This window comes from Erythrolamprus reginae, chromosome 3 (genome assembly GCF_031021105.1).
Source record: "Erythrolamprus reginae isolate rEryReg1 chromosome 3, rEryReg1.hap1, whole genome shotgun sequence".
Classification (NCBI taxonomy): Eukaryota; Metazoa; Chordata; class Lepidosauria; order Squamata; family Dipsadidae; genus Erythrolamprus; species Erythrolamprus reginae.
Genome location: NC_091952.1, coordinates 224,543,600 through 224,561,800, shown reverse-complemented (window position 1 = coordinate 224,561,800; position 18,201 = coordinate 224,543,600). Strand labels below are relative to the sequence as shown.

Below are 18,201 nucleotides of genomic sequence, written 5' to 3'. Positions count from 1 at the left end.
ACGCTTGCCCCGCCCTGCCACGAGTGCTGTCTTCCCCTGCCGTTTGCCCCTTGTTCGCCTCTCATGCTGGTTCCCCCCACCGCCCGTGCTGCTGCCGTTCACCACAAGCATATGATTAAATAAATCAGAATATATTCTTTGCCTTCAAATTTCCCAGCATACAGTAGGAGCCAGTTCTAATCCAGTTGGGTAGATCAATATTGTTCAGGGAGTCATTGGGTTACAACTGGTCACTTACCAGCTGTTCAAAGCTATGACAAATTCCCACCCACTCCAAAGTTATTTATAAACCTAGGGTTACATCTGGACCAGCTTAGGAGTCTAGAATTTGAGCCCCCAAGCAGGCTAAATAAAAATAATAATATTTCTACAACAGTTTTGAGAGATATAGGGAATATAATTTATAATTTCCGTATTTTGGGTTTAAAAATCTTTATATAACTATTAGATTAAATTCAGAAATATAAGCATAGGGTACATTCCAATTATAAGAAGGTTTTCTTTTTTTTAGGTATTTCTAAATATCATGGATTACAGCTAGGATTATAGCAGAATGTAATTATGAAAAACATTTAATGTAGTGTTGAAATATTTCAAAATATTATTAATAGGACCATAAAAATAAATCAAAACCATAATGATATTGATTAGCTTTCCAGTCAAGAAAATAAAATACCAAATATATTTCACAACAAGTTGGAAACTAACCAAGGAGAGAAGCAAGTTAAAGCAATTAACCAGTTGAATAGCTTGCCTTCAGACGTTGTGGTTGCTCCATCAATGAAGGCTTTCAAAAAGAGACGGGACAAACCTCTGTCTCTGGAGGTCCTCTGCTTGAACGGGATTGGATTAGGAAACCTCTGAGGTCCCTTCCAATAGAACATATTCTATGTTCTATATTCATGGTGCTCATATTTTACATCACTGAAGTTTGCTATTAAAGAAAGTACAGTGATACCTTGTCTTACAAACTTAATTGGTTCCGGGAGGAGGTTCTTAAGGTGAAAAGTTTGTAAGACGAAACAATGTTTCCCATAGGAATCAATGGAAAAGCGATTAATGCGTGCAAGCTCAAAATTCACCCCTTTTGCCAGCCGAACCGCCCATCTTTGCACTGCTGGGATTCCCCTGAGGTTCCCCTCCATGGGAAACCCCACCTCCGGACTTCTGTGTTTTTGCGATGCTGCAGGGGACTCCCAGCAGGGGAATCCCAGCATCGCAAAAATGAGCTCTTCGCTGGCAACAGAAGTCCGGAAGGGAGCATCAATGAAATTGCAGCATCACAAAAACACCGAAGTCCACGAAACCCCACCTCCGGACCTCTGTGTTTTTGCGATGCTGCGATTTCACTGAGGCTCCCCTCGCTGGGAAACCCCACCTCCAGACTTCCGTTGCCAGCGAAGCGCCCATTTTGCACTGCTGGGATTTCTCTGCAGCATCACAAAAACACGGAAGTCCGGAGGTGGGGTTTTCCATGGAAGGGAGCCTCAGGGGAATCCCAGCAGCGCAAAAACAGGTGCTTCGCTGGCAACGGAAGTCCGGAGGCGGGGCATCCCAGCGGCAGCGGTGGGTTTGTAAGGTGAAAATAGTTTGTAAGAAGAGGCAAAAAAATCTTAAACCCCGGGTTTGTATCTTGAAAAGTTTGTATGATGAGGCGTTTGTAAGACGAGGTATCACTGTATTGTTTTATATGCTTCATCTGAACATCCACAATTACTGTACTATGTAGATTATAGATCACATTTAAGTTTTACATTGTGTACAAACTCTATAAAATATTGCAATTATATTTTTTCTTGAAATATATGACAGTATATTGAATGAAAGATATCCAAATGTAGAGTTACAACTTTAGTATATAGAAACAGTAAACAGTACAGTACTTAAGATTTCCACTGAGGTAGATATTTTATACAGATAGATATTATTGAGAATATTTATGTGGCAAATCTATTTGGCCAAATTGCGGTTGCATTATGAGGAAGGTGGTGTAAATTTATCAGATTTTCAGCTTTAAAGTTGGCCTTTTATTTCAGCACATGTTTTCTATGGAATGGAAACTTTTCTAAATATTAGTCTCCTCTGGGCCCAATTAAAGAGGAAGTACATGACCTTTTGTAATCTTGGCAAGTATTGAGATAAAGGCGAAATAAACAGTGACTTTTTCCGCCAGCCTTGAAAGTTGTAGACATATGATGTTATGGAATTATCTAAAATTAAAGATAGAAGGGAATTTATTTCATTGGAAATCTGGAATATAAATAAATTATTTTATTTACAATGATTATTTTAAATATTTTGAGAGATCATATTTGAACAATTATTCATAACCTCTGCTTGGCGATGCTTATTAGCTGAAGTTGCGGAAGAATCTAAGTTCATGAATGAATGAATGGATAAATAAATGAATTTAAAACAGTTACTGAAAAAAAGAGCATGACTCAGTTGTTTTAGCTGTTTTAGGAATTTATAATCCTATAATCCTTAAGAGATGCATAGCTTGATATGGTATGTATTCAACAATTAAGTTTTACAAGTAATTAAAATTATTAATTTAATAACAATTTTAATGATGATTAAAAATAGGTTGAAGGTTAACATTAGTTTTATATATACAAAATGTGGAATGAGAATTGGAATATCAATCTTGGAAAATCAATGAGTTTAAATCTTCTGAAATGTAATGTTCTAAAAATGAAAAAAATATTTTTTTGCCCCTTGAATATTTTTTAAAATTTGAGTGTCAGTTTTGCCTTACTGATACAGTGTTAGTACAGTAAGAAATTTGTTTGTGTTCAGCCCTACTTTCATTTGAAATAACATAAGAGCTGGGGTGGCGCAGCAGGTAGAGTGCTGTACTGCAGGCCACTGAAGCTGACTGTAGATCTGAAGGTCAGCGGTTCAAATCTCATCACCGGCTCAAGGTTGACTCAGCCTTCCATCCTTCCGAGGTGGGTAAAATGAGGACCCGGATTGTGGGGGCAATAGGCTGGCTCTGTTAAAAAGTGCTATTGCTAACATGTTGTAAGCCGCCCTGAGTCTAAGGAGAAGGGTGGCATAAAAATCAAACAAACAAACAAACAAACAAATAAATAAATATAAATTTCAAATAGTTTTGTAAAGTAATACAACATTTAAATATACTATTATGTTGCTAAGATATGCAATTTGTTATTTTATGAAGAATTTTATCTTTTTTCAGCCTAGAGGACTGAAATTAATCTGGCAGAAATGAAAATAAATATATACTTCTGTTGTTAATGAATAGATTGAAATGTTTTGAATATGCTTTATATACTGAAATGTTGTTTTAGATAAAAATGTCTTACAGATATTTAGTGGGAATTTTCATTAAAATCAAGACGATGAGATAGGACAATAGCTTGAGAACAGGTCCTATAGTGACAATCTGTGAGCCCCCATCACATTTGAATGAAGAAGCCATGTGAATTTGTGCTAAGTAGAATTTAAAGTTCAGCAGACATCATAGAACTGCTTTATACCACAATTAAATAATTAAATAACATCTTTACTTGTTATGATTGCTGTCCTGCAGAAAATTTGATTGGTCAGATCCCATAGAAATCGATAAGGAAAATCTAGGGTTTTGCAACCTTCCTTTACTTCTGATTTTATATATTATTTATTATTCTAATGTATATCTAACCTTTTTACCCAAGGAGTGGTATCACCAGAGATGAGTAAAGAAAACAATGACTTCACCATGTCTTTGATGCATTATTCCTTGTAAGGCAGTTGTGTTAGTCATTCTAGCAGCCATTTGACACTCCCGACTCATGTTGTTTGTTTTTAATGATTACACCTAACTCTTTCTCAAAAGCAGTGTTTCCAAGCTGTACATCCCTCATCTTATATTATGTCCCACATTTTTTTTCTCTGCAAATGCAACGCAATATGTTTCTTCCTGTTTAAGGACATCTTGTTCTTCTCTATCCTGTCTTCCAAGCTGTCCAGATTAGACTGTAATCTCATTCTGTCATCTTGGATGTTGTCCAGATCTCCCAATTTGTTCATCTGCAAATCCGATAAGCAGTCCATCAGTCCCATCATCCAGGTCATTAATACAGATGTTGAAAAATATTTCCCAAACCAGGCCACTACAGAATTCTGCTAATTATTGTATTCCAACTCAATATAGAACCATTAATGCTAGCTCTATCATAGTTTTAACGCTGGCCTTCTCTTCTTACCACTCCCCCTTTGCTCCAATTTCCTACCCCCCTTCCCCTTATATCTCTTTCCCTTCTTCCCCAACCCCCTTTTTTCTCTTTTCTTCCTCCCCACCTACGTGTACTATATAAGTAAATTATAAATGTTAGAATGTATAGTATATACAGTGATCCCTCGAGTTTCGCGATCTCGATCTGCGCGAAACGCTATATCGCGATTTTTAAAAAAAATTAATTTTAAAAAAACAGCTGGGAAGTGGCGCAGCTGTTTTAAAAGGTCGCAGCCGGCCTGGGGGGCTTCCCAGCACCCCCCCGAACCCCCAACCTGGGTCTTCCCGGCCACCCACGCAAAGGGGAAACCCCGGCTCCTCGCTGATGCCCGCCGCTCGCCCGCCCGCCAGCAAGAGGGGGAAGACCCAGGGAAGGTTCCTTCGGCCGCCCAGCAGCTGATCTGCTCGGTAGCGCAGCAGCAGCGAGGAGCCGAATCGGGGTTTCCCCTTTGCGTGGGCGGCGGGGAACGCAAACTCCACCATCTATGCATGCGCGGCCATAGAAAAAAAAGGGTGCGCATGCGCAGATGGTGTTTTTACTTCCGCAACCCTACATCGCGAAAAATCGATTATCGCGAGGGGTCTTGGAACGGAACCCTCGCGATAATAGAGGGATCACTGTATATCTCTTTTGCCTTTCTATACCCTGTTTTTAATGTATATATTCAATAAATTTATTTTCATAGTGGTTAGCCAGTCAGTTGTGGACCTGCCTTGCCTTAAAAGCTAGGTAAAATTAATTATCATGACAATTCTAAAGATCTAGATGATCATATTATATTATATTTTAAATATTAATAGATTTTAGGGTTAGGGTACGAAATCAGACATTTATATGAAAAGCATTATATTATCTGTGCAGTTGCAATGTGAAATCAAATTATCTACATTTTCTTAAATGATCAATATAAATTAAAAACACACATCATGAAACTTTTATTTATTCTATTTTTATTCTTTTAAATAAATAAATTTATAATACTTTGGTGAGTGTCCCTGAATCAGTAAGGACATTTACGGAGAATTAAGGTGCCAAGAATATGAGGATATTATGCCCTGCTGACAATGCTAGAGATGTGAAATCATACCTGATTGAATTTATGAAATCAATAAACATGTATGACACAAACATGTAATAATAAACATGCAAAACTCAAAAGTTTATTTTTAAGCCAATTTGAATTAATTTCCCAAGCTTTATAAAAGAATAGATATCAGCCCAAACCACTAATGGTACATTATTTTAGGAAAAGGTTTTAAGCGTGATAATGATTTTCTACACCAGTTTGCTACTTTTAGCAAATTTAGACCAACTGTAATGATTTTCAATATAATCAGTTATATTTTATGATTTGCTACCCAACAATGGCAGATGTGACCTATTAAGTATATTTTGAGTTAGAAAAAAAGTTCTCAGATTATTGTGACTGTATTGATCTATGTAAGTTTTCTAGTCGTTGTGATCAAAAGTTACATTCAAACATTTCATAGAGGTTTTTTCCCCCTTCCATATTTAGAGGCTAGTGGTGGGTGGCAAAAGATATTCCCACTATTTGGGAATGTTTTCATTTTGTCTCCACTTTATTCTCCAGATTTTAACCTTTCTTACAGAGATAATGACAAGGAAAAAATGTATGGCTTTCTTTACTGCTTGCAAAATACCTTAGTTTCTGTGAAGTGAAGCTGTCTTGTTGTAAGATCCAAAGTCCAAGAGCCAGAAGTGTGTCAAAGAGTGGTTCCTGCAAATGGAGACATGGACTTTCTATTCAACTCCAGAGAGCTGCAATGTGGAACAAGAGACTAGTTTTATTGCAATTTCAACTATGCCACAATTTATCAACTCCCAAACGCCTCAATTATATGAACTTGGAAATGCATTTGAATTTTAACAGTACTCATAACTTCAGTTGTCTAAGTGAAATACAGAAAAATGTCTTAAAATAACTCAATTTTATAAAACTGATTGGTAAACTATTACACATGTGCCCTTCATGGTCCAACCACACTTGATAAACACATTTTGCTTTCACTGTAATTGGTAGCTTGCCTTTATTTTTTGCAAATTATTTTATGATTACTGTTAGGACTCTGTCCATAACTGTTGGGTTGGCAATATATTGGCTGCAGGTGTTGCAGACTGCCACAAGAGGGAGCTAGAATTTATAGCTTATTTCTCTGAGTCACTTCTCTGTTTCTCTTTGTCTGGCTGCTCACTATTAGGTTTGGTAAGAAAGACTATGTACTTGGTAATATTTGGATTGTTATTCAGACTTATTATGTGTATGACTTTAGACTGTTTATCAACATAGGTTATTTCTCAAAGTAAACTTTAATTCAAGTTAGTATATCTGTGTGTGGCTGAGTAGTGATTAACAACTACTCTCAATCTAAACGTTTCTGTGTGTACACAACCTTGGTAAACAAGGATTACTCTGCTCATACATTAACAATTTCTGATGGATGTTGGTGTCACATGAGGTATCTAGTCCTGGTTCTCCTTAGTACCTCTGGTACCTCTGCTTAAGAACGCCTCTACTTAAGAACTTTTCTAGATAAGAACCGGGTGTTTAACATTTTTTTGCCTCTACTTAAGAACCATTTTCTACTTACGAACTCAAGCCCAGAAAAATTTCCCATGAAATTTGAGAGCGGCACGAAGGCCCGGACAGTTTCCTGCCATCCCCCCTTTAATCCTGGCCATCTTGGGCTTTTTTGGGCTGCCAGAGGAGCCTTTCGGTGGTGCTTAAGGAAGCTTTGGCAGTCCAGAGCGAACAAAGCATTTTCCTTTCTTTGGGCGCTTGGAGAGGGAATAAACATCTGCCAGCTCCCAAAGAAAAGAAATGTTCCCTTCACTCTGGGAAGCCCAAAGTGAACAGAGCGTTTTCCTTTCTCTGGGTGCTGCCTCAGAATCCCTCTTTTTTTTTTACCTTAAAGTTTTGGGGGGTTTTGATCCCCTCATCTCACCTTCCACTTTCAGCAATGACTGTGCTCCTCCTTTTCTTCCTCCTCCTCCTCCCACCCAAATTTCAAGCTTTTATTTCTTTCCTAATGGGTTTGCACGCATTATTTGCTTTTACATTGATTCCTATGAGAAAAATTGCTTCTACTTAAGAACATTTCTACTTAAGAACCTGATCACGGAATGAATTAAGTTCTTAAGTAGAGCTACTGCTGTATTTCAAAACACCTCTCCAAACCATCTTAAATTAAAACAAATACATTTCCCTTATTTTTTTCACCAAGAAAGAGTTAAAAATTATTTTGTCGTTGGAAAACGTCAAGCAGCTGAACCTTAATACTTGGGCAGAAATATATTGGCTTCAAACCCTGCAATATACACTTATGTGGATTTTTGGTTTCAGTTTAATTTTGGATCACATATCACAGGAAAGTATAGTAAAAGGAAAAATGTTCTTAATTTAAAACCTCAGGCAAAACCTAAATACAGTCTAAAGTACGGTGAAAAGAAAGATTGATTTTTCACTAACTGTTTTAAAAGCATTATTATTTCCAGAATAGCATGGCATTTTTCCTGATTGTAGAAACAGGCTCCCCTTTCCTAGGTGAAATTAAAAATGCTATCTAAAATTGCTACTAAACAATGTAAGGTACACTGGCCTGAAGACTATTTAACCTGGAACAGGTGGAAATGTAAGAAAAAAAATACTTATAGATGGTATGCAGTAAAAAAATTCATCCCTTTTGTCAGCCGAAGTGCCCGTTTTTGCGCTGCTGGGATTCCCCTGAGGCTCCCCTCCATGGCAAACCCCATCTCCAGACTTCCGCGTTTTTGCGATGCTGCAGGGGAATCCCAGCATCGCAAAAATGGGCACTTCGCTGGCAATGGAAGTCTGGAGGTGGGGTTTCCCAACAAGGGGAGCCTTTGCCTGACAATGGAAGTCGGGAGGCAGGGCATCCCAGTGGCGGCGGCGGGTTTGTAAGGTGAAAATAGTTCGGAAGAAGAGGCAAAAAAAGTCTTAAACCCTGGGTTCGTATCTCTAAAAGTTCATATGACGAGGGGTTCGTAAGCTGAGGTATCACTGTAGATAGACAGATAGACAGAAAAGATCATTGGCTGCCGATCAGTTTCCGGTCACAATTCAAAGTGTTGGTCATGACCTTTAAAGCCCTACATGGCATTGGGCCAGAATACCTCCGGAACCGCCTACTACCGCACGAATCCCAGCGGCCGATAAGGTCCCACAGAGTTGGCCTTCTCCGGGTCCCGTCAACTAAACAATGTCGTCTGGCGGGCCCCAGGGGAAGAGCCTTCTCTGTGGCGGCCCCGGCCCTCTGGAATCAACTCCCCCCGGAGATTAGAACTGCTCCCACCCTCGTCTTCCGTAAACTACTTAAGACCCATCTATACCGCCAGGCATGGGGGATTTGAGACACCTTTCCCCCAAGCTTATTATAATTTATGTTTGGTATGTATGTGCTGTTTGGTTTTTTTAATTGATAGGGTTTTTTAGTTTTTTCTTAATATTAGATTTGTGCCTGTACAATATTGTTTTATCGTTTGTTGTGAGCCGCCCCGAGTCTTCGGAGAGGGGCGGCATACAAATCTAATAAATAATAATAATAATAATAATAATAATAATAATAATAATAATAATAATAATAATAATAATTATTATTATTATTATTATTATTTAGCTCTGGAACTGGAGATTTATTATGTATGTTCAAAAAGTGGAAAATGTTGAGCCATACATTTTAACACAAAGAGCAACTTAAGCAGAGTATTAAGAATGAATATGCCTAAAGCCCAAATAGTTAATAATAATAGCAAATAATGGCTGCCTAGGCCACCCTATGTAAAGTCTCTTGGAATTCAAACTAGACCTCATTTAATTCTACCTTTTCCGTGGTCTAAGCAACAGCAACCACAGGAATGCCACCTGGCATTTCTGGATGATTTGTCACTGATATATTCAATATTTGAAGTGAAAATCAATGGTGTTCTAAATGGGGAAGTGAGAAAGAGACTACACATCATAGGGAATTTTGCACTATACCTTCTTCTGAATCTGCCCTGCAGTCAGGTAGTCTATCTAGCGTGCCTAGCACAATGTTTTTCAAACTTGGCAACTTTAAGATGTGTGGATTTCCAATCCCGGATTCTCCAGCCAGCAAACTGAAGTCCACACATCTTTAAATTGAAGCCTATACATTTTACAGGGTGTCCAGCAAACCTGGAAAACAGGGAAATCAGGGAATTATTGGGGAAATCAGTGGTTTGGGAAATATCAGGGAATTAGTGGAAAAAACGGAATAAATCAAGAGAGAAAAAACAAACTGTATTAAAATGTTTAAAAGAGGGGGAAATCATGTAAAAAAGAAAAACGGATCACGCTGCCTAGCAGAGTCAAACAAAAATGAGTATAACTGTGGCAACAATTTGCTTCTTCAGCTACTGATATTTCTCCACGGCTTAGCCGTTTGGTATGATGTCATCTACGACCACGCCTTAACTAGATGGCAAGTTACAGGGAAATGTCAGAGAAATAACAGCACATTTCAAAATGCTTTCCTCCTGGACACCCTGATTTTAATGTTGCTGAGTTTAAGCATCATATACATCTGCTTTATTTATTGTTGGGAAATGTATATATGTAAAGAAAGGAAATTTTTCCTCCTCCTCTTCCTCTTCCTCGTCCTTGCAGGTGCAGTGTCTGCTTTTCAGATTGATGAACACCATCCTGTACATATTTTGTGTATGTAAAGTGTTCTGTCTAGACCCGGCCACGGCCATAAATAAAGAACCACACATGCTGGTCAAAAGCTGATCATAGGCAAAATCTATTGGTAAAACAAATCATGCAATTCACTGGTTAATTTCTAGGGAATTTCATGCTGGCCACTTTCTCTCTAATGAGCTGAAGATAAGAACTCCCCAGCTGTGAGCCAGAGGGCTACAGATCTTAGTTCATGAAGTATTTCTGGCAGGTTGGGCAACTCACAGTTTCACTAAAACTCTACAAAGCATAACACAAGCATGAAGCAAAGCCTTTGATACGGTTCCATATAAAGAGCTGATAGATAAATTAGTGAAGATTGGACTTAATCCCTGGATAGTTCAGTGGATTTGCAGCTGGCTGAAGCATAGACATCAGAGAGTTATTGTTAATGGCGAGTATTCTGAGCAGAGACAGGTTACAAGCAGTGTGCCACAAGGGTCTGTTCTGGGTCCTATTCTTTTTAATATGTTTGCGAGTGACATAGGGGAAGGTTTGGTAGGGAAGGTTTGCCTATTTGCTGATGACTAAAGTGTGCAATAGGGTTGATATTCCTGGAGGCGTCTGTAATATGGTAAATGATTTAGCTTTACTAGATAAATGGTCAAAGCAATGGAAACTGCAGTTTAATGTTTCCAAATGTAAAATAATGCACTTGGGGAAAAGGAATCCTCAATCTGAGTATTGTATTGGCAGTTCTGTGTTAGCAAAAACTTCAGAAGAGAAGGATTTAGGGGTAGTGATTTCTGACAGTCTCAAAATGGGTGAGCACTGTGGTCGGGCGGTAGGAAAAGCAAGTAGGATGCTTGGTTGCATAGCTAGAGGTATAACAAGCAGGAAGAGGGAGATTGTGATCCCGCTATATAGAGCGCTGGTGAGACCACATTTGGAATACTGTGTTCAGTTCTGGAGACCTCACCTACAAAAAGATATTGACAAAATTGAACGGGTCCAAAGACGGGCTACAAGAATGGTGGAAGGTCATAAGCATAAAATGTATCAGGAAATACTTAATGAACTCAATCTGTATAGTCTGAAGGACAGAAGGAAAAGGGGGGGACATGATCGAAACATTTAAATATGTCAAAGGGTTAAATAAGGTTCAGGAGGGAAGTGTTTTTAATAGGAAAGTGAACACAAGAACAAGGGGACACAATCTGAAGTTAGTTGGGGGAAAGATCAAAAGCTACGTGAGAAAATACTTTTTTACTGAAAGAGTAGTAGATCCTTGGAACAATCTTCTAGCAGACGTGGTTGGTAAATCCACAGTAACTGAATTTAAACATGCCTGGGATAAACATAGATCCATCCTAAGATAAAATACAAAAAATAGTATAAGGGCAGACTAGATGGATCATGAGGTCTTTTTCTGCCGTCAGTCTTCTATGTTTCTAAGGAAAATGATTGGAACTCAAAAAGTCCTCTCAGCTTCGATTCTCCAGCATCCATGATGAGGAACATTGTCTGCCACGATCGCCTTCCCTTAGAAAGTTCATTATATACTGGCAAGGCATGGCCAAGTGTCCCATAGATCCACCAACACCAAGAATGCCTTCTTTTCAGATATTCCTGTCTGGACCACATTCTCCTGACTCTTGCATCTAACATGAGGCTCTCCTCTAATTCCCCATCATCCTCTGACTCACTAAGCCCCATAACTGGGAGTGTTACAGTCTTTGGTGGTTCCTCAGTCTCTAATTCCCCTTCACTCTCGCTCTCAGACTCAGATGGCAAGAACACTGGCCTGTGATGCCAGTACTCATCCATCTCCTGGTCCTCGAAATCCATGACCAACTAAGTCAGACGCAGATCACTCACAACATAAAGAAAGAAAGCATGACATTCCCTTTCTGTTCTTCTGCTGTGCATTTTATGGCATGGAGAGGGTAGTGGTGAGAGGGACAAATGTCAAAGTTCGCATGGTTGACAAAATTAAAAAGTAAGAACCACAAAGATTTCAAAAAGATGTTTTTAATGTCAGGGATTACAAACACAGTCTTGAAAAATGTAAGTTCCAAGTCAGATTTATAAAAAAGCCAATTAAGACAGGAAATGTTTCCAAATCTCTGATCTAGGCCTGTCTCTTTTCAGTTTCACTGAACTCTGTTTCTCAGAATCATAGCAAATGACAGATGGAAGCCTGTTAATGCAAAGATGCAAGCTGTGCCTTTTGTAGATGCATGGTGGTTTTGCATGTGCGCATGAAAGGGGTAGATGTTTTACTGTAGTCTTGCAGATACCTCCACCTCCATGCTTTATAGTATTTGAAGTGTTAAAGACATGTAGGGGTTAAGGTACTGGACTAGAACCCAGGAGTCTATGAGTTCTAGTCCTGCCTTAGGTATGAGAGCCAGTGGGTGACTTTGGCCAGTCACACTTTCTCAGCTCAACCCACCTGACAAGGTATTAGCGGGGGGAGGAGTATTATGCATATCCGCCACTCTGAGTTACATATAAAATAAGAAAGGTAGGAGAAAAATCTAAAAATGAATGAATGAATGAATGAATGAATGAATGAATGAATGAATAAATAATACCAGCTCTTTCGGGATTGTTTGTATGAACTTATTGGGAGCTTACTGCATAATTCTCTAGTTTAAAAAATTTAGCTAATTATTTCTATATACTACATTAACTTAACCATTGATTTGGTCTTCATCTCTAATTTGTTCGCTACTTAAATAGCATACTTTATGTAGCATAATTTGCTATTTAAGTAATTTGCTACTTAAATTATTATTATTATTGATATACTTAAGTGGGATGGAAATTGATCACACATCTCACTAACAAGGCATTTAGAACTAGCTAACGACCATCTGTGGTAACTTGATTTGAATTCAGCCTTATCTATAGATACCCTATATATAGCAGGATAAACATATTAGATCAGAATCCATAGATTTTGAAGAGTTGCTAACTCTTCAACAATAACACCAAATTAGGTTGTCGGATGTATGCAGAATTTGCTTAGAATGTATTCTTGCAATTATTTAAAATGAATAGTAATTACAGACTACACATTTCAATGTCATTGAAAGAAATTCATTTAGTTTGACTATAAGAAGAGGACAATTTGAAAAGTGATATATACTAATCAATAATATCAACTCTGATGGATGTAGAAAATGTGAAGGAAATAAGAACTTTTTCTCTGAGTTATAAGGAAAAAAACAGTAGACATATCTGTCTTCTGAGAACATGAGACTGGAAGAACTGGTCTATGGATTTACTATACGGTGTGTCATAATTCTATTGCAGCTAACAAATATAAATAGAATAAATATACAAATTCCAATGTGTAATCCCTCCCTGGCCCATCTTTTCCACAACTCTTTGTGCTTTTGTTTATTTATATATTTAAGCAATGTATACAGCTGTCTATCTCACTGCAGTGTTTATTAATTACAGGCTTGAACTGATTCTCTTTCATTGTTATTTATTTCCTATCTTTGTTTAACTCCATATGTAATTAAAGATATAATGATGTGATTGTTCTTGGAAGATCAACTTTAATCTCTTCCTTGAAGACAAACCCACTCTTTATTATGAGCTATGCAGGAAGAGGGTTTGGAAAAATGTGCTCAAGGTAGCAATTTTCTGGTATTAAAATACCTTACCACAGCCTTTACTCACATGCAAAAAAATGTAGTATTTCTGCAGACCCTGCAGTATTATGAAGGATGTTCACTTATTGATTTATTGGTGGTACTAAGCATATTTATCTAGAGTTAAATTGTGCATACTTTCCAATGTTTCAAAAGTAAAAAAAGGAGCACATTTTTCACACCCCTACTCAATTAATCACAAATTGTTGTGATTCTGATTTTAAGTATACTGCTGCAGATCGCTGAATCCAATAGCAAATGAGCAAGAATATTTTGAATTGGGAATATTTGGACATTATATGTCATATAAAACAACCCCCCACTCCCTCTTTCCCAGCCAGGTGAACACAATTTCTTGCATGTTCTACCTTATGATTATGAACACCTCCTCCTCGCCCTCCTCCTCCTTCCCTAATCTTCCTCTTTCTCTTCTTCTTCTGTACTTTTTTGTACAGAAGTATTCCCTGGTACTTCCCAGGGAGTAGAATCAAAGTGATGGCTTACTAAAATTAGAATTCTTTATCTTCCAATTGTATTTAGGCACACAATGAATTTGTCTCCAGTGCATAAGCTCTTTGTGTACATACAACAATAGTGATAGATCATTATCATAGTCATTGTAAAGATATATTCACCATAAAGCATTAGATACAACACTTAGTGATAGTCATGGATACTAAATAAGCAATCAACATAAATCATACTAGCATACTAATTAAACAATTTAAATTGTAAGATACAAGCAACAAGTTATAGTCATAAGATGTTAGGTAATAGGGAAGATGAGAATAATGATAGTAATACTGCCTTTCTAGATAGTTTGACAGTGTTGTTGGAATTAGTTGTTTAGCAGAGTGATGGCATGGGGGAGGAACTGTCCTTTTATCTAGTTGTTCTGATGCGAAGTGCCCTATAGCAGTGTTTCCCAACCTTGGCAACTTGAAGATACCTGGACTTCAACTCCCAGAATTCCCCAGCCAGCATTCGTTGGCTGGGGAATTCTGGGTGTTGAAGTCCAAATATCTTCAAGTTGCCAAGGTTGGGAAACACTGCCCTAGAGCATAGTTTTGATGGTGAAAGTCGAAACTGTTTATGTCCAGGATGTGAGGGGTCTATACATATTTTCACAGCTCTCTTTCTGGCTCATGCAATATATAGGTCCTCAATGGAAGGCTGTTTGGTAGCATTTTTTTTCCTGCAGTTCTAATTCACCATGGAAGTCTGTGCTTGCCTTGATTGGCTGCAGTGCCAAACTAAACAGTGATAGAGGTGCAGATGAGAAACTCAGTAATCCCTCTATAGAATTGTATTAGTAGTTCTATGGGCAGTTCTTTGACGTTTTTATGTTAGTGTCCATTTAAAGTCTTGAACTACAAACCTACAAACCTGAAGATCTCTACTGTTGCTACTTGTCTAGTATTGTGAGTGGTAGTATGTAGGAGGGCTTCTCCTAAAATCAACGACCTTTTCTACAATTTTAAGTGTGTCTACTCTGTCATTAAGCAAAAGCAGGCTCAGGATGCAAGCTGAATTTGCTAATTGATCCAGAAACGGAAAGAAGGGTTTAGAAACTGTAGGTGGGTGCTTTCAGAATTCTTCTTGCTTTCAGCATTCTACTCATATCACTATTCAAACCATCCTTGATGAGAACAACTTGGAGGACAAGTGAGTTGAATAAATGGCAGCCTTTAAATGACTAAGAGGTTGTCACAATTTGTAGTGTGACAGTTTCGAATTAGTTCCTGTGATGTGTACACTTATCTTGTATCACAAATCTAAAAGAATATACCTCCAAGGCAGTGATGAAATCCTCTGTGGGTCATCACCAGTTCACTGTCCACGCATGTACAGTACATACTGTACCGGATGCTTGCTGTGCATGCATATGTAGTCTACACCAAATGCGCACTTTTGGATTTCTAGCTCTCTTTTTTTACATTTAAAGCATTTTTAATTACCTGTTCTGGAGAACTGGTAGTTAAAAATGCTTTAAAAAGTAAAAAGTAAAAAAAGTTCCAATGATCAGCTGTGCAACATATGATTATCAGAGCTTTAAAAAAAAACTTTTAAAGCATTTTTAAAAATACTGGTTTGGGCAAATCAGTCCGCATCAGGGTTGTGTTTGACCTCAGCAGGCCAGAGGGGAGGGGCCAGGGTGGGCGTGGCCAGCTCAACATCACTCCTGTGGAGGGCGCCTGTGATGACCTGAGTGCTTTGCCAGCAAAAACAGGCTCCCAAGTTCCATTTTTGGCTGCCACAGCTTCCTGCAACTCTCTGCCAGTGAAAATGGAGCTCAGCAGAGCTCGTGGGGCTTCTGCCAGTGAAAATGGCTCTTCTGAACTCCGTTTTCACTGGCAGAGGGTTGCAGGATCCTCAATCTGGATAACTGATATTTGTTCTGGGAATTCTATCTGTGCACCTGCCTTTTTCTGATTGATATATGCATTTTGATCCCTAAGTGCCCTGTATCTGTTTCTAGCCCTTCTGATTACTTTACTGCATTTTTTATTCCTTCCTAGTTTTATGTGTTCTTATTTCTCTAGTCCCTCTGATCTCTGATGGTACGTACTTCAAGCTCTTTCTGGGTTTAATTATTAACTTCAACTTGAATTCAATTTTTTCTTTTTTGTCTTGGACTTTTGATCTCTGCCTGCTATGGAATAGACATACCACATGCTTTCTAGCTCATTTGGACTAATGTCTAGAATGTGTTTGCTTGGAAGCTGACCCTTGTGATGTCCAAAATGATATTCATCTGGTCAACTAATCCTCTCTTCTTTAATGACTTAAAAACCATTCTAGTATTAACTGTTTGGTTAAAGATTTACTAATAATATATTAAATGCCAAATCGACTTGTTATTCTTCTTATGTCAAAAACTACAAATATGGTCTTGGGATCTCAAGAGCTAATATATTTATTATGTAATTATATTAATATAACAGACATAAGAAACAAATAATAAACTGAAGCATATACTTCTTATTGAAATACTAAATAAATATGGGAACAAATAATTCCCTTAGTCATTTTGAATTTGATTTATTGCTTCTATTGCAGCATCATATGGACTGCTCTGAAAGCCATTTAGGATCATTAAAAGATAATGTACTTGCAGGATCTGCTGTTGCATTTTCAGTCTCTTTCTTTATATTACACACTTGAATGGAAAAAAATATAACTTCTTACAGCATACAGTAAACACACTTCTGTAACAGTGCAACCTTCTCATGTAAAAAAAATGTTAGTTGGATTGATAGAGACTTAAATCAACTAATTTATTATTTTGCCCTGAGGTAGACTGCTATATCCAGATCTTTAATATATTTAGATAATATCCTCTCAGCTTGTCTAGCATTGGCAATTACATTTCATAGCAGAAGAGCAGCCTTTAGCATGAAACAAATTACAGTCCTCAGCAAATTTCTGATCACAGTGTAATGCTAGTGCTGATTTTCTTTTTCAGTAGCGCTATTCATTCCTAGTTCTAAGAATAGTAAATCAGAAATATTGTTTTATCTTGTGGCCATAGTAGGTGACTCAGGATGTGTTCAAAGCTTTCAACAGAACTAAGAGTTTAAAAGAACATGCATACAAAATAGAAGATGGATGTAATTACCAAGGAGTTGCAACACAAAGTTGTTAATATCAGAAAATCAAAATAACTAAAGAGCAAAAAGAACTTAAATTTGCAAAGGAAAGAAGAGCTATTTCCTACCATACTAGTAAAAAAAGAGGAAGAAAGAAACAGGAATGAGTGGGTGTTGTACTATGAGCAGATGGTAAGAAAACAACAAATGACGGGGAGAAAAGATGTCAACCTTTTACATTCTTTAGTGTTCTTCCCCAGGAATTGTGATCAAATGGACCTAAATAGAACAGCTACAAAAGAAGAGAATGGTAACAAAGGGAGCAAAAAGGTAGCTACTTAAAAAAAAATTGATCAATGTTTTCTCAATCTGAAGATGGAGGTGTTTAAACAGAGGCTTGGTTATACTACTTGAGAACATGAAGACTGTGAATTCTGGTCCACTGTTAGGTATGGAAACCAGCTAGGATACCTTAGGCCAGTGCTTCTCAAATAGTGGGGCGGGTCCCCCTGGGGAGGCACGGAGCAATGAGGTGGGAGCATGACCCTGGGAAAGGTGGGTTTTTTGCCGCACAGACTAGGGGATTTTTGCACTGAACAACAGCAGACAACACAAAGCAGGAGATATGAAGTGCAGATGACAAACCCTTAAGAGAAATCATGGAAAAATATTTAAGAGATGAAAAGAAAGGAGAGGAAATATGACAAAGCTTATGTAGCACTTGGCTTCACTGTGACTATGGTGGGGGACAAGGAAAGACCGGTATGTTTATTGTGTCTAAAAATATTGGCAGTGGATAGCATGAAGCCAAATAAATTAAGCCATCATTTAAACACATTACACCCCAATCACGCTGATAAAGCACTTTTTTGTTTAGCAAAAATGTCCTGAATATTGCAAACAATTGTCCGCGGTGGAGAGGTGGGATGCACTAAATGTTTACTTCTTCCCGGGGGCGGGTAACAGAAAATAATTGAGAAGCACTGCCTAGGTAGATCACCTATGCCTGACAGCGGGGTTGAACT

At 38.0% G+C, this 18,201-nt stretch overlaps 1 long non-coding RNA gene across 1 annotated transcript; it reads right to left on the bottom strand.

Moving 5' to 3' along the window:
- Positions 1-3,795: 3,795 nt before the first annotated feature.
- On the bottom strand, positions 3,796-6,111 carry LOC139165963 (uncharacterized). Its single transcript, XR_011558857.1, has 2 exons — positions 5,903-6,111; positions 3,796-4,035 (listed from the first exon to the last, which is right to left on the bottom strand). It is a non-coding gene; the product is annotated as an uncharacterized lncRNA (long non-coding RNA).
- Positions 6,112-18,201: the final 12,090 nt, after the last annotated feature.